Source organism: Pseudopipra pipra, chromosome 9 (genome assembly GCF_036250125.1).
Source record: "Pseudopipra pipra isolate bDixPip1 chromosome 9, bDixPip1.hap1, whole genome shotgun sequence".
Taxonomy (NCBI): domain Eukaryota; kingdom Metazoa; phylum Chordata; class Aves; order Passeriformes; family Pipridae; genus Pseudopipra; species Pseudopipra pipra.
Window position 1 is genome coordinate 2,344,740 of NC_087557.1, and position 13,347 is coordinate 2,358,086.

General features: G+C 46.2%; 2 long non-coding RNA genes across 2 annotated transcripts in view; both read left to right on the plus strand.

The window, feature by feature from the left end:
• LOC135418627 (uncharacterized) overlaps window positions 1-13,347 on the plus strand; it is a 44,138-nt gene that overhangs the window by 16,430 nt on the left and 14,361 nt on the right. The gene's annotated exons all lie outside the window — the stretch shown is intronic.
• On the plus strand, window positions 4,411-10,999 carry LOC135418628 (uncharacterized). Its single transcript, XR_010432580.1, has 2 exons — window positions 4,411-10,751; window positions 10,844-10,999. It is a non-coding gene; the product is annotated as an uncharacterized LOC135418628 (long non-coding RNA).

Consider the following 13,347-nt stretch of genomic DNA (forward strand, 5'->3'; position numbering starts at 1 on the left):
AGGGAAATACTGGAAGGGAACTGTTGCTCCCATGGCTTAGAGGAAACTGGAAGGAGAGCGAGGATGGAGGTGAATGTAGATTTCTTGTCTGGTGCCATACAAAGGCACTGCCTGTACTACAGCAAACCCGGCAGCATAAGCAGCCAAATTATTTGTTTAATTTTAATTGCTGTCCTTGTTGCATCTTGACTTGCTAATTAGTATTTTAAGTGCTTGTAAAACAGTTTGGATGTATTCCTTCAGCTTTCACACACGGCTCTATTGCTGTTGCTATTCCTTCCTCCTGCCCTGTGCCATCACCTAAGTAACATCCTTTCTGCTTACAGATGGATTGTATTCTCTAAAGCAGCAGGAAAACACAACCTTCTTTGCTTATTCATGCACAGAGCGCTCTTATTTGCATGAGAAGAGATGAGGCTGCGGAGCAACACTCCCTAAAGGCTGGGGAGAAGGGAATCTGTGCTCACAGGCAGGGAATAATAAGGCACAAATGTGGATAAGCTGAATTTTTTTGTTCTGCAGCTATGCTGGGTTTTGATACCCCATTTTCATCATTCAAACTGCTCTGTGCAGCTGATATGTGGAAATGGTGGGCTGGGAACACCACTGGCAGTCTCAGCTGGATTGCACCGGGCAACTGCCTTGGCTCGGTATGCAAAGGATGCAGAGGAGGAGGACGTCCTACATGGCTGGCTCCAAAAAACAGGCACGGATTTCTGAATGAACACAGAGACTGGTGTGTTGTGGTGTGTCAGGCTGCTAAATCTGCTTCAGCAGTAATGCTGGCAGACGTGGACAAAGGTGCAGCAACGGGGGGGACCTGTTGGATCTGGACAATAGCTGAGGAATTTGTTAAATTGCCCCCACAAGCTGATGAACTTTGAATTACCCTGACAGGGAACCTCAAATCCTGCTTTTTTTTTGCAAGTAGTATCTGGCAGCTGAACAAAGGACCAAAAAAACTCCCTTATTTAACAGATTTCCTCTTAGTTTTTGGAATGTTCCTTTTGTAAGTATGAATGTAGGAACTATTACAAACCATTTTCAGCAGATTTCAAAGCACACAGTCATGTGAGCTGCTATTTATGAATGATGTTTGGGGGGTTCTGCAAATGGAAGAACAAATAGATTTTTGTACATGCACAGTTCTGGATATTTAGCACACAGAGGCACTTCCCAAATGTATTGTGAGAACAAAAAGCCCTTTCCCTGGCTGTTTACAGATGACTTGCAAAGAATAAGTGAGAGGTTCGAGCGTGGCTGAGCAGCTGCTGAGAATTCAAATAAATGGTTTCAAACCCTGTTTCTTCCACAAGCTCTGCTTTGGAGGATGCAGAAATGAGACACATCGCAGGCTACTGCTGTCCATCAAAGCAGTGGTGAGAAGGAAACTTTGTCTCATTTCCGCTCTCCCCGCTTGCTCTTTGGAAGTTGGTTCTTTAAGCATGATCATTTCTGAAAGGTTTTTAGTGCTTATAAGGCTCCAGCTGTGATCTCATGGGCTTTGATGAGCTTTTTTTTGAGCTGAAAGGAGCTCGTGTGAACCACAAAATGAAGAGGATCACTTGCACCTGTATTTTGTGTGCACTGGGATGTGTCAATACATAGGATAAAAAACGTACCTTTGGTTTTCCCAGCATTGATTTTCAACTGTTGCGTATCTTCAGCAAGGCAGAGTCTGGCTTTCCAAATTTCCAAGGCCTTCCAAATGTATCTTCTGTAGCAATACTGCTGTGATGAAGACCACAGGATTTCTTCCAAAGCCAAGTTGGCCCCTAATTCCTGTATTGCCAACACCTGCGTCCAAAAAAGCTGAAAACAAAGTCACCTGTAATGTGTCCTGTACACCCTCCATCACCAGGGCTAATAAAACAATCCCCCATTAGGCCATTCAAGGACATAAAAAGAGGTTTTAAATCACGAAAACCTTTTTGCCTCAATATAAGCAGGAGGTTTTTTTGTAAGCTTGTTTTAATTTTCCTTTTTTGTTCATGAACTGGGAATCTCTCACATCCTATACAGAAGGTGTTTAGGATATTTCTTTCTTTGTAGGTGAGGTTACTGAGCCCACAAGAATACTTGGCTCAGACTTTACAGCAGGCAAACTGAGGACTCAAATGCTATTTAAACCAAAACAAAATCAAAGTAAAAATGCACCTCTTGTGAGGGTGTTTCTGCACAGCTGGTGTAGTGCGGGTGGAGGCCCTCAGTGGTGCCACAAGGCTTTCCCAGGGCTCGTTAGACTCGACCTACCTCTCTGCTGTGTTTGAAACTTGTGGAGAGCAGCTCCTTCAGGCTCACGGTGACATCGGCACGGTGGAGATGTCTTCCCACTTCTGAAACACAGGCTTCAGCTTGACTATAGTAGCAATGGCATCCTGCAGGGAGGGTGAATCAGTGGTGACTGCTTTCTCTAACACATAGTTGTGCATCGGTCTATAACACAAAATTAATACCTTCACTGTCAGATGTAAGACATCGTTTAATTTTTCACTGTAGCTTGCTCTGGGGTGTCAGAGTTCCCACTGCAATGTCCACTAGAAAAAAAAAAGAAAAAGGACAAGTCGTGGTTGTACTCTACTGCCTTGACATAAAAAGGGAGAGGAATAACTAAAATCCTAAATTTGCACCCCTTCTGTACAGGGTAACAAGATGATTTACTCTACATCAGCTCCTACCTTCACCCATGAATTTCTAGGACTACAGAAGTTGACTAAATTTGGTCCAAGCTGATGTCCCTTGGGTGGGAATGGTTGTCACAACCTCTGTCCTGCACAGAACAGGGACATGTCAGGGGCAGATCCAGAGTGGGTGTTGCTCTTCCTTTTGTGGATGGCTTTGGGGATGTGTCTCTGTTTTGGTTCCCAGACACACTAAATAACCACAAATGAGGTTGTTATGAAAACCCTCAGAAGCGTGAGACAAGGGAAGCAACACTCTAGACTCAAAGGTCAGAGCATCACAGAATCATTTAGTTTGGAAAAGACCTCCAAGATCAACTCCAACTATTAAGCCAGAACTGCCAAGGCCAGCACTAAACCATGTCCCCAGGTGCTACACCTACACATCTTCTGTGAAGAAATTTGCCTTAATATCCAACCTAAACCTCCCCTGGCAAAACTTAAGGCCATTTCCTCTTGTCCTATTGCTTTTTACCTGGCAGAAAAGAACAACCCCCACCTGGCTCCATCCTCTTTTCAAGTCCTTGCAGAGAGCGAGAAGGTCCCTCCTGAGCCTTCTTTTCTCCAGGTTAAACACCCCCAGCTCCCTCAGCCTCCCCTCATCAGACTTGGGCTCAAGTGGTCAAGTGGTGGTGAGGTTTGTCAGGCCAACTTCAGCTTGCCCATGGGTAGAATTATCCGGGTGATGTTTAGACAAAACCTTTGTCACTGGTTGCATTTAGTTTGTAGTTCTGTAATTCTGTAATTTGGTAAAAGGAGGATTTCTGACCTAAAAACCTGCTGCCTGGATTTCTGACCTAAAAACCCGGAGTGCTCAATGGGCGCTCCTGCAAAAATGTCAACATTCCACAAGCTCACCGGAAGAGATGAGTTGTGGTTTTGGGTTGTTGAGGAGTGGTGGCCATGTTGTAGAGCCACGAGGAAGGGGCTCTGAGCCCCTCGGGGCCTCTGGGGCCTCCCAGCCCCTGGCTGGGGGGGGACTGCAAAGACTTGGAACAGTGTTAGACTGGGCTACGTGTTTGTGGTTAAGCTGGGAGATGTTTCTCTCCACCCTGGGCAGTGGAAACAGAGCAGAAAGCAGAGACAGCAGCGGCAGAAGCAGCGTCTAGAGACTGTGGCAGAGAGCCAGGACAGATAAGAACTGAACCAAACAGCAAACGACATGCACCACAGAGAAGACTCCCGGAAGGAGAGCCGGGAAAAAGAGAGCCAGCAGCTGAGAGACAGAGTTTTGGGGTAAGAACTGAGCCAGACCTCCCCCAAAACTCCTTTGAGATCCCTCTGAGAAAGGGAGCGAGATGGACTCCTATTTTGGAGAGCAGTTTCGGACATACAGCACCGGAGAGAGAGAGGAGCTGAGAAGCTCAGAGCGTCCTGGGAAGCTGGACTGGGACGGAGAGGAATGCAGAGGGGGGCGACCTTGGCTTTTCCCCCCCCTCGCACTACTGCCAAGGTGGCAGCCTGAGGCAGTGGCACAGAGGCCCTGCAAGGAGCTTGAATCTCCTGGAGATACCAGACCGTCACAAAGACCCCCTGTGTCTTCGTGATATGACCGTGGTGGAACAACCTTGTCTGGGGTTACGAAGCCCATGGAGGAAGACCCCTTTGCCTGCGTCAAGGGGGCCGAGGGAGCTTGGATACCTCCCTCGTGAGTGCTGGCAGAAATCCAGCCACAACTGCTGCATGTGGAGAGGACAGACAGATCGCTGCCTTAGAAGATGCTGCTGCTTGAGACTGGAAGGGATCTGTCCTTCTTTCCCTCCTGGACTTTTATTTGGAGGAGAGAAGAGATCTGATCCATTGTAAATACTATATGTCATGGTAGAGATAGTTGTGATTGTGTGTATAATGTGATATGGTATTTATTTGTACAGTCATTGTAATATATTCCCTTTCCCCCACTTTGAGTCTGGTGTGTTTTGTCTGGAAAAACCCATCTCACATTAGGTTGAGATGTGGGAGGGGGAACGGAGCTAGGGGATTGGATTTTGGGGCTATCTCAAACCATGACAGCCCCCCACACGCAACAGTTCACTTCCACTGCCTACGTGTGGTTGTGACTGTAGTCAGACTTCTTCAGGAAGGTGTGCACATATTCCATGTGTGATTTTTGAACTGACAGAGAATGACTGGGACAGACTTCACTAAAACCTGCTCATGAGCTGGACACTAATGTCATCTGTTCTTTGGATCAAAGGACTGATGGCGAAAGTGCACAATAATGAATTAATAGAGACCTTGGGGGACTCAGAAGTCAAGTGTTTGACAGCAGTGGTCTGCTTTACCTGTTTTTCTGACAGTTTCCTTGTCAGGCCATATTACACAGTCACTTCCAAGTCTGAGGGATGACAAAATGGATTAGCATATCCAAGATAGATGACATGGAAAACAAACATCTTTCATCTGCTAAGTATTCCCTTTTGGAGCCATTCCCATCCTGATGGCTGCAAGGGCCTGTCAGAGGCCACACGCTTTCTGCTTCTTCCTTCTGCAAAAGGATCAACATCCAGTGATGGCATCTCAGAGCTGAGACAGGTACGTGCCAGCTGGAGCTCTTATCCTGGGATTGTCATCAGCGCTGGGTTCCTGCCTGTGACCCACAAGCTTTACAGCTGGAGATAAGCAGCTCGGAAGAGCTCTAGGGCTCACACACCCCCAACCATGGAGACATGAATAACTCATAATGCACTACAGTGCATTAATCAGCAAAGGTTATAGAGGCTGTTGGAATCAGAGGAAGGGTGCTGTATGGTCTTGAAACAGTCAGTTTGCATCCATGCTCCCTCTGAAGTCAGTAGGAGCTGGCTCATTATACTGTTAGATTTTTATTGTATTTATCTTGGAGGAACTCTAAAAAAATTGGTTTTAGGTATCCATCGATACTGACGTGTGAAAACTCCATCTTGGAAAATAGTCACATTAGTACTAGCCCTGTGGATTTATTATAAGAGCAGATCCACTCTATGTCTTGGTGGTGTCTCCCAGACCTGCCCTTTTTACATTTTTGGGGGGAAAACCTTTCCAGGCACCGGAGAGTCTGCCAGGCTTAAGGAGGACAATATTGAGTAGACTAAACCGGTTTCTGCTTTTCAACTGGGATTGCATTTCTTCTGTTCCAACAGGTTGAGATTAGCACTTTGGGTGAGCACCTAAGAGATGTATGTTAAAGGAAAGAGTAACCTGGCAAGTATTCATATTTACTCCTTGGAAAATATCAGCACAAACTGCAGGGAGTGACTGAGGAAAGGATCAGCACCACTCCATCTGCAGATGGTTCATCAGGTAGAGGTTTCCCCACCCCAGGCTGGTGTATTGACTAGATCAGTCATGCTGGGACCTGAATTAGTTCACTGCAAATCGATTTCTGTGAATGAACACAACTGTAAATGCAGATGAAGACCCAAACCCACCTACAGGGTCAAAAGATGAGGCACCATTAGGAGACAAGCTTGTCTAAAATGAGATCAACTGTCAGTGGGGGTGCCACCTCTGTGTGAGGTCTCACACCCTGTGCAAATGGAGCTCAGACCCTCACCCCTCGTAATTCAGAGTAGGTCAGCAAGAGCTCAGCACCCACAGATCTATTAACAAGTTGGTAGCAGGAGGCTGGCATGCATTCATGCTGGCTAACACAATCTCTCCACTGACTGGCACCACGTCTCCTGTTTCTGCTGTGACCCAATGTTTATTTAGAGCCACAACATGAGAAATTTGCTGCAGGGTGCTCAGGACGTTTGTGACACCCAGCTCTGTATGTCTGATGCTGGTGTATTCCCATGCACTGGCATCCATCGGGGTGGAAATGCAGTGTTTGGGAAAAGGCTGGATTTGACTCTTCTGTCATGACCTCACATCCTACCCCACTGCTGGCACAGTTATGTCAATACTGTGTTGTAAAGACAAAGTCATGATGTCTAACACTTGCCTGTGAAAATGCTTCTCAATACTGCTATTCACAGCACCTCAGCTGGGATCGAACACCGCAGAAGATGCATTTCACCCACTTGAGCAATCAGGTTTATTCCAGCACCAACAGTAATAGTCATTTTTCTAGACAGAATTGACATTACAAATGAGTTGTTGGTTAATTTGCTGCTTTCTTGACATCATTGATCCTACAGCTACATCCTTAAGCAGCAATGTCTGAATATAAACTACCCAGCAGTAAAATTATAACTCCATTTGGATGCAGAACACAACCTTCTTATTGCCAGACTTTCAATCCCATCAAGAGTTTCAGGGTTACTCATGCAAAAATAGCTTGTCTGCTTGAGTGAGTGTACGAAGGCTGTTCATCAGCACCATACACAGAAGTGTAAGTATTTTACCATCATGAGCTGGGGAGCAGTTTAGGAAAATCTATCTTTTCAGGGATATACAAATCCATCTCCCAGGGAACTCCCCGTGGAGCTCAGCCCCATCTCCCATCAGCAGTGCTGACTCAGCTTGGTCAGGCCCTCATCCTGCTCCAGAGATTCCCTGTTTTTGATAAGGCCATCCACCAAATGTACATCTAGTTTAGCAATTTGGGGAGGACATTAAAATAGGGCAAGTTTTAATGCTTGTAGAAGCAGAACCGCCCAGGTGAGCGTGAGGATGCTGGGCCTCACCTCAAGGGGTTTCTGTCTTTAAAGGAAAAACTGTGTGGTGGAAGCCAAGTGGGACGTGTCCCTGCCCATGGCAGGGTGGGTGGAACTGGATGATCTTTAAGGTCCCTTCCAACCCAAACCATTCTGTGATTCTAAGATTCTGTCTTTCAAAAGCTCTCCTCCAAAATGTAGGCAGCTGTGTTTGATTATAACTGCTGCCTTTCCCATCCCGACCTTTTGGAAATGTGACCTGCTCCCAGGCAGCTGTTGGAGGGAGCTACCCTTGACAAAACTTCCAGGCAAGAAATTAAGGAAAGTGGGTAAAAAGCACAGGAATATCCCCCAGAGGGGGAGCAACCATGCAGAAAACAGGGAACATGAATAGTAAAACTGAATGGTGAGGAACAAACCAGAGCCCGTGTTGTGCACCTTCTGGAGCAGAAAGCAGAGCTATAGCAGAGTGATGGCATATTTTTCCTTGAAGAGTTTGCCTTGGTCTCCATGGGAGTGCACAAAGACCTCTGCTCATCTTGCTGTGACAAGTCACAAATGGAGGTTAAGAAGAAGATTATTAAACTTGGCCACTCGTGTCCACCAGAGGAATATAAAACTTTTAAACACAAATTATTTGATGTAAGTAGGACAATCCAACCTTTATTCTTTGCCAGGGGCTTGGTTAAATAAATGCTTTTCTCTGGGTGAGAAAAATGAACTTTTTCAGTAAAATCTGTCTGCCAGAAATAACTTCCAGCAGACAAGGCACTGAGGGCCATAGTGAAACATCCCCAGACACTCAGGAATAATTTTTTTTCCTTATTAAATCTGCTTTTGATATAAACAGCCCCCTCTCTCACCTATACTTGTGTGTTTTTATGCACATCCACACACAGATATAGATATATATATATATATATGAATACAGAACCATGTATTCCTGAAACTTAAAGTAGCTTTTAAATCATGTGATGAGATGTAGATCCTCATCTCACAGGCTCATCCCCATGGCTGAAATGTCAGACCTACTCCCACCAGCATGGATGCGAATACTCAACCACACCTGGCTTGGAGCTGGGGCTGGAACCATCAGATAGCAAGCAAGGGATGTAGAGATTTTGATCCTATACATTTCCAAGTCAGTCTAAGTCATGTTTCCTTGGGAGCTGAGAAGTGGGGGAATAAGATTTCTACTCCGAAGGTACGTGCCCAGAGCACCAGGCCTTTAATTATGCAAGGGACTGGAGCCAGCTTCCTCCTGCCTTTTCAGATAAGTGGTTTCACCAAGAGATTACAGCCAGCAGAATTTGGCATCTGGCTCTGTTGGCACGAAGGGGCTTTTGTTCTTTGCCCACACAGACTCCTGGCATGGAAATTTGTGCTTATCCGAGGATCCACCCGAGTGGATCCAGCTGTCATGTCAGCAGATTAGTGCCTACAAAAGACCAGCAGCCCTGGGCAGACATTTAGCATCTCCCAAAGCCTGTGAGCTGAATCTACAGATGCTCATTTGTCCTCTTCATCCCATGTGGGAAAAGCTGGCTCCAGCCCCATCCCGCTCCAGTCCCTCCGGCTCTGGGAGCTGGAAAAACAGTGAGCAAGCCCTCCTCCTGCCGAGCTGGCTGTGCTGGAGGCTGTTTTACCCAAGCACAAACTGGTTATGTGTGTGTGAGCGATACCTGCACCGGGGTGAATTGCAGAAACCATCAGAAATTCAGTGATCTCACTAATACCAGCTCAGTAGCCTTGGAATAACTTTCACTGTCTGATAATTCGACACAAACCCAGCCTTGTTTTAAGGAGGATTCCTCCTTTGCAATCTCGTAGTGGCTGGGCAGGGCAGCTGGTAACCAAGGCAAGGGAACTTTACACGGGGAGAAGTGGGACAGGGTGGCCTCAAGACTGGGGTAGTTCCTGCTATCAAACAGTTTCATATCAAGAAATTAGCTGAAATCAGATCTATAAAAGTGTCTTTTAAGTTCCTACGGATACAGTGAATTGCTGCACTCACAGAACATACACAGAATATATCTTGGGAAGCTTTGGGAGAGGTGAACCTTGGTAGTAGAAACTTGGGTGGAGGCTTTGGAAATTGCCTCAGTGTTGGGTGAATACTTCTAATGGAAGTGAATGCTAAAGCTAATACAGACTTCAAGGGGAGAAGTTACCCCAAGGGTAAATCTTGGAGATAACTGGGAAACTTTCTCTACATTTCAATGTTTACATGGAGGAAAGGCTTCATAGCTGTGTATTTACTGTGACTGTACTGAAGGGAGAGTGACATCTGAAGAAACATATGCAGCCTTTCTTCTCCAAAGAGAAAACTGGATCAAGACAAAAATGACCTAAATAAACATTGGAAGATCATAGGAAACTATTCCTTAGAGGCAGAGAGAAGGAATATATACATGCAGATAAGGATTGTGTGCAAAACTTGAGTATTGTTCTTTGGGGAATTTCAGTGCATCAAAGGAGCCTGATATCAGCCCTGGAATAACATCAGAAGAATCGCATGAGGAGAAGTAGAGGGGCTGAAAGAAATTTATCTGGGCACAGGAAGATACAATGGACTCTCCAGTGTTAAATACTGAGGTGGTTTCTGGCTTTTCCATTTTTCTCACAGGGCTTGAGAGTGCTTCTCTCAGCTCAGATGCTTGTGATGATGGAGAAATAGATGAGTAGAGTTTGTGTTGGGGGCAGGAAATGACAGTAATTTATTTGATCAGTTTATATAATAAATATTATAATTTATGGGCTCAGTTTTCTATTACAAGCTATGCTTGTATTTGCTCTGTCCCCATATTGGAACAGTTTATCAGCCCACTGTGACAAAAACCCACAGGATAATTTAGAAAGGAAAAAAGCATCAAAGTAAATACAATGAAATTCAGGAATACTTCAGCAGTATGTATGCTATGGAGCACTGACCTCAGGATGCTATTGAAAAGGCTATCATAACACATCAGTTTTAGGGCAGAATTTATTGCTAAGAACAAAGAAAAATCCAGGACAGAATTTGCTTGCTCCTGCCCACATCCCTTTTTCACTGCAGGTAAACCAGACTGCAAGAGGGAATGTGCAGCTTCTGAAATTATTGTAAGCCTTCAATGAGCAAACTGCTGGGCCTCATGAGCACCTTCCTGTGTGAAAATAGTGTAAAAACTAAACACAGCTCCAAGACAGCGCTGGGTTAAATGCATCACCCTCAGAGGCACCAGTGTGCTGTCTGTGTGAATGAATTGATGCTACCAGTTACAGAGAGCAAATGAGCTTTTAAAAATAGACCTGTGGGCTTGAATCCAGCTTGGTGGCTTCTCCCCTTTGGGTTGGCTGGATGCTAATAGGCATCAGGTGGTGGCTTGTCATTGTGTGCTGTCCCCATCAGTCCAAGAGGGCTTGGAGTAATCACTGAGCAGGATTTTCAGCTTCAGGTTCCTCCAGTTCTTGTGCCAGAGTGTGACAGCACTGCTGTTTTCACCTGCTTTGGGTGAGTTTCTCAGTCATGGGGCTATTTATATACTATTTATCATGCTAATTATATGCTATATTTATACATATATTTTTTTTACATTTATATAGTTATACATCTATCCCCATGCAACCCCATGTGGGCAGAAAGAAACGGCTGCAATGAAGAAGGACCCAGTCTCCAGCCCTACAGTGCCCTGACCCGTGCAGGTGTCAGAGTAGGGACGGCAGTGGGGAGGATGCCAAGGAGGAGGAAAACCTTTCCAGGTGCTATAGGGGAAGGGGGAATAGGTGTGGGATGTGCTACAGGAAAGGAGAATGGGCTGTGCATCAGCATCCCACTGGCAGAGCTGTGGGCACAGGCTGGACCAGCACCAGCTGTGGCACTGGCACAGGTGAATTATTCATGTGCACGGCAAACAGAGAGCTCCTCCCTCCCAGTGCTCGCAGGGATCAGAGGCGGCTCAGCTCCTTTCCTGGGAAATGGCATTTACAAAAATAGAAAGCTGGAAATGCCACCAAACAGCAGCTAAATATAGCCTGAGCGAGAGACGAGCTGCAGCGTTCGCTCCAAAACCAAAGGTGGGGAAAGGGGACACCCGGCTCCCGCGTGGGATGGAGGGAGAGGGGCTGGAGCTGCTGGCCACGGCTTTGCTCTGGGGCCACTACCTGTGAGCAGGAGCTGCACAGGCAGGGGAGTTGCCCAGAGATGATACTCTGGCTCATTGTGAAAAAAATTAACTACAAAATGTCCCAGCTTTCCGTTAAAATCATATTTTCTTCCCTAATGCTTGTACAATGTGATTAGGAGCACTGGGGATTTTTTCCCCAAAACTGATGACAGTAGGAAAATAAGCAACTTTTGCTGAGTCAGACTTCATTGGTTCCCCCCCCCCCCCAGCCCCAATGTGAGGGTTTCTCTGGCTCACACAGTAAATGCTGTTTCGTGCTGGCAGCTGGGAGCACACCAAGATTTGCCAGGGCCAGGACACTGCCACAGCCAGCTCTGCTGACCAGGAAAACAGGACACATGCATAGAAGCAGAGAAACATAGAAGGACAGAATGCCCTAGATTGGCAGGGAGCCACAAGGACCATCCAGTCCCACTCCTGGCCCTGCACAGACACCCCAACAATCCCACCCTGTCCCTCAGAGCGTTGTCCAAACCCTCATGAAGCTCTGGCTGCCTTGGGGCTGTGCCCACTGCCCTGGGGAGCCTGGTCAGTGCCAACCACCCTCTGGGGGAAGAACCTTTTCCTGAGATCCAACCTGACCCTGCCCTGGCACAGCTCCAGCCATTCCCTGGGTGCTGTCCCTGCTCACAGAGGGCAGAGATCAGTGCTGCCCCTCCTCTGATCCTCACAAGGAAGCTGTAGAATGCATAATCAAGCTGCTCTTCTATAGGCCTGCTGATTTTGCCATCCTTGGAGATGCTCAGCATTTCCCCCTCCCCAAAATAAAACCAACTTGGTTACAGTTGTATGTTTGCCAAATGCTGATTTGGGGGCTAATTCCCCAAAGGCACCAAAGCAGAGGAGGATGGATGTAGTGTGACCCTTCCAAAGGTGCTGGTGGTGGAGCTGGGCCTGGGGCTCAGCACATGAGATCAGTGGTTCTCTTTTTTATTTTTTAATAGCCAAGTCTCCTCAGCAAACTTGGTCTGGATCCAGCAGGGAGGTAAGCAAATAACAGATCGCAACACAGAGGAAATTGCAAATTTATTTTGGGAAGGGGAAAAAACAACAGAGATTTAGAAAATGAACTTCAGCACCAAGAGTAACAATAAACCAAGACAATTCATCACAGGCAATGAGGACAAAAACTGAGCTAAAAGTGAGATTGTTTGGTAAATGGAAAGGCTGAGGCATTCTGATGAGGGCCCAGGTGTGTGAAGTTATCTAAAAATAAACAAACAAATAAACCCCCAAAGCTCTGAAGATTTCAGCACCATCTGGAGACTCTGGGCAAAGAAGAACAGCTTGCTGCTGTAGGAGGCATTAAAGAGCAGGGTTTCTATATACACAGGTAGATGTATGGAGAGGTGTATCAAAGCAAAGCACATCACCAACAGAGGGGAGTCCAAGGCTCAGAAGTCGAATCCAGTCGGCAATGTCTGAAGTTACAGTGTCCCTGTTCATGGCATGGGGTTGGACTGGGTGACCTTTAAAGGTTCCTCCCAACCCAAACCCTTCTGTGATTCTGTGATTCTAAAACTGCACACCAATCCTGGAGCAGCCACTGCCTAGGAAGGGTACAGTAAATCAAACAGAAAACCACCTGAGCTGCAAAGGTGTTGAAAAACCCATTAAGATTTGAATATATTGGCAGAAAAACAATTCTATGAAAAAAAAAAAAGATGTTTTTGCCAGTTTGCTAGGCTGAGGTGCCAAGTGCTGAGAGAGGCAACGCTCAGCCAGAGCCCAACTCTCCACCCCAGAAACACCAAGTGTGAGGAGCTGTGCCAAGCCCCAGCCAGGGGACTGTGACTTCTAGCTATCTTAACACTGCTTAATCCACAGGATTATCCCTGAGATGAAATTTAAAAATAACCAAACAAAAACAAAACCAAAAACTAACCAGGAGGTGCAGGGCTTTATTGCTGTGATGAGTTATTT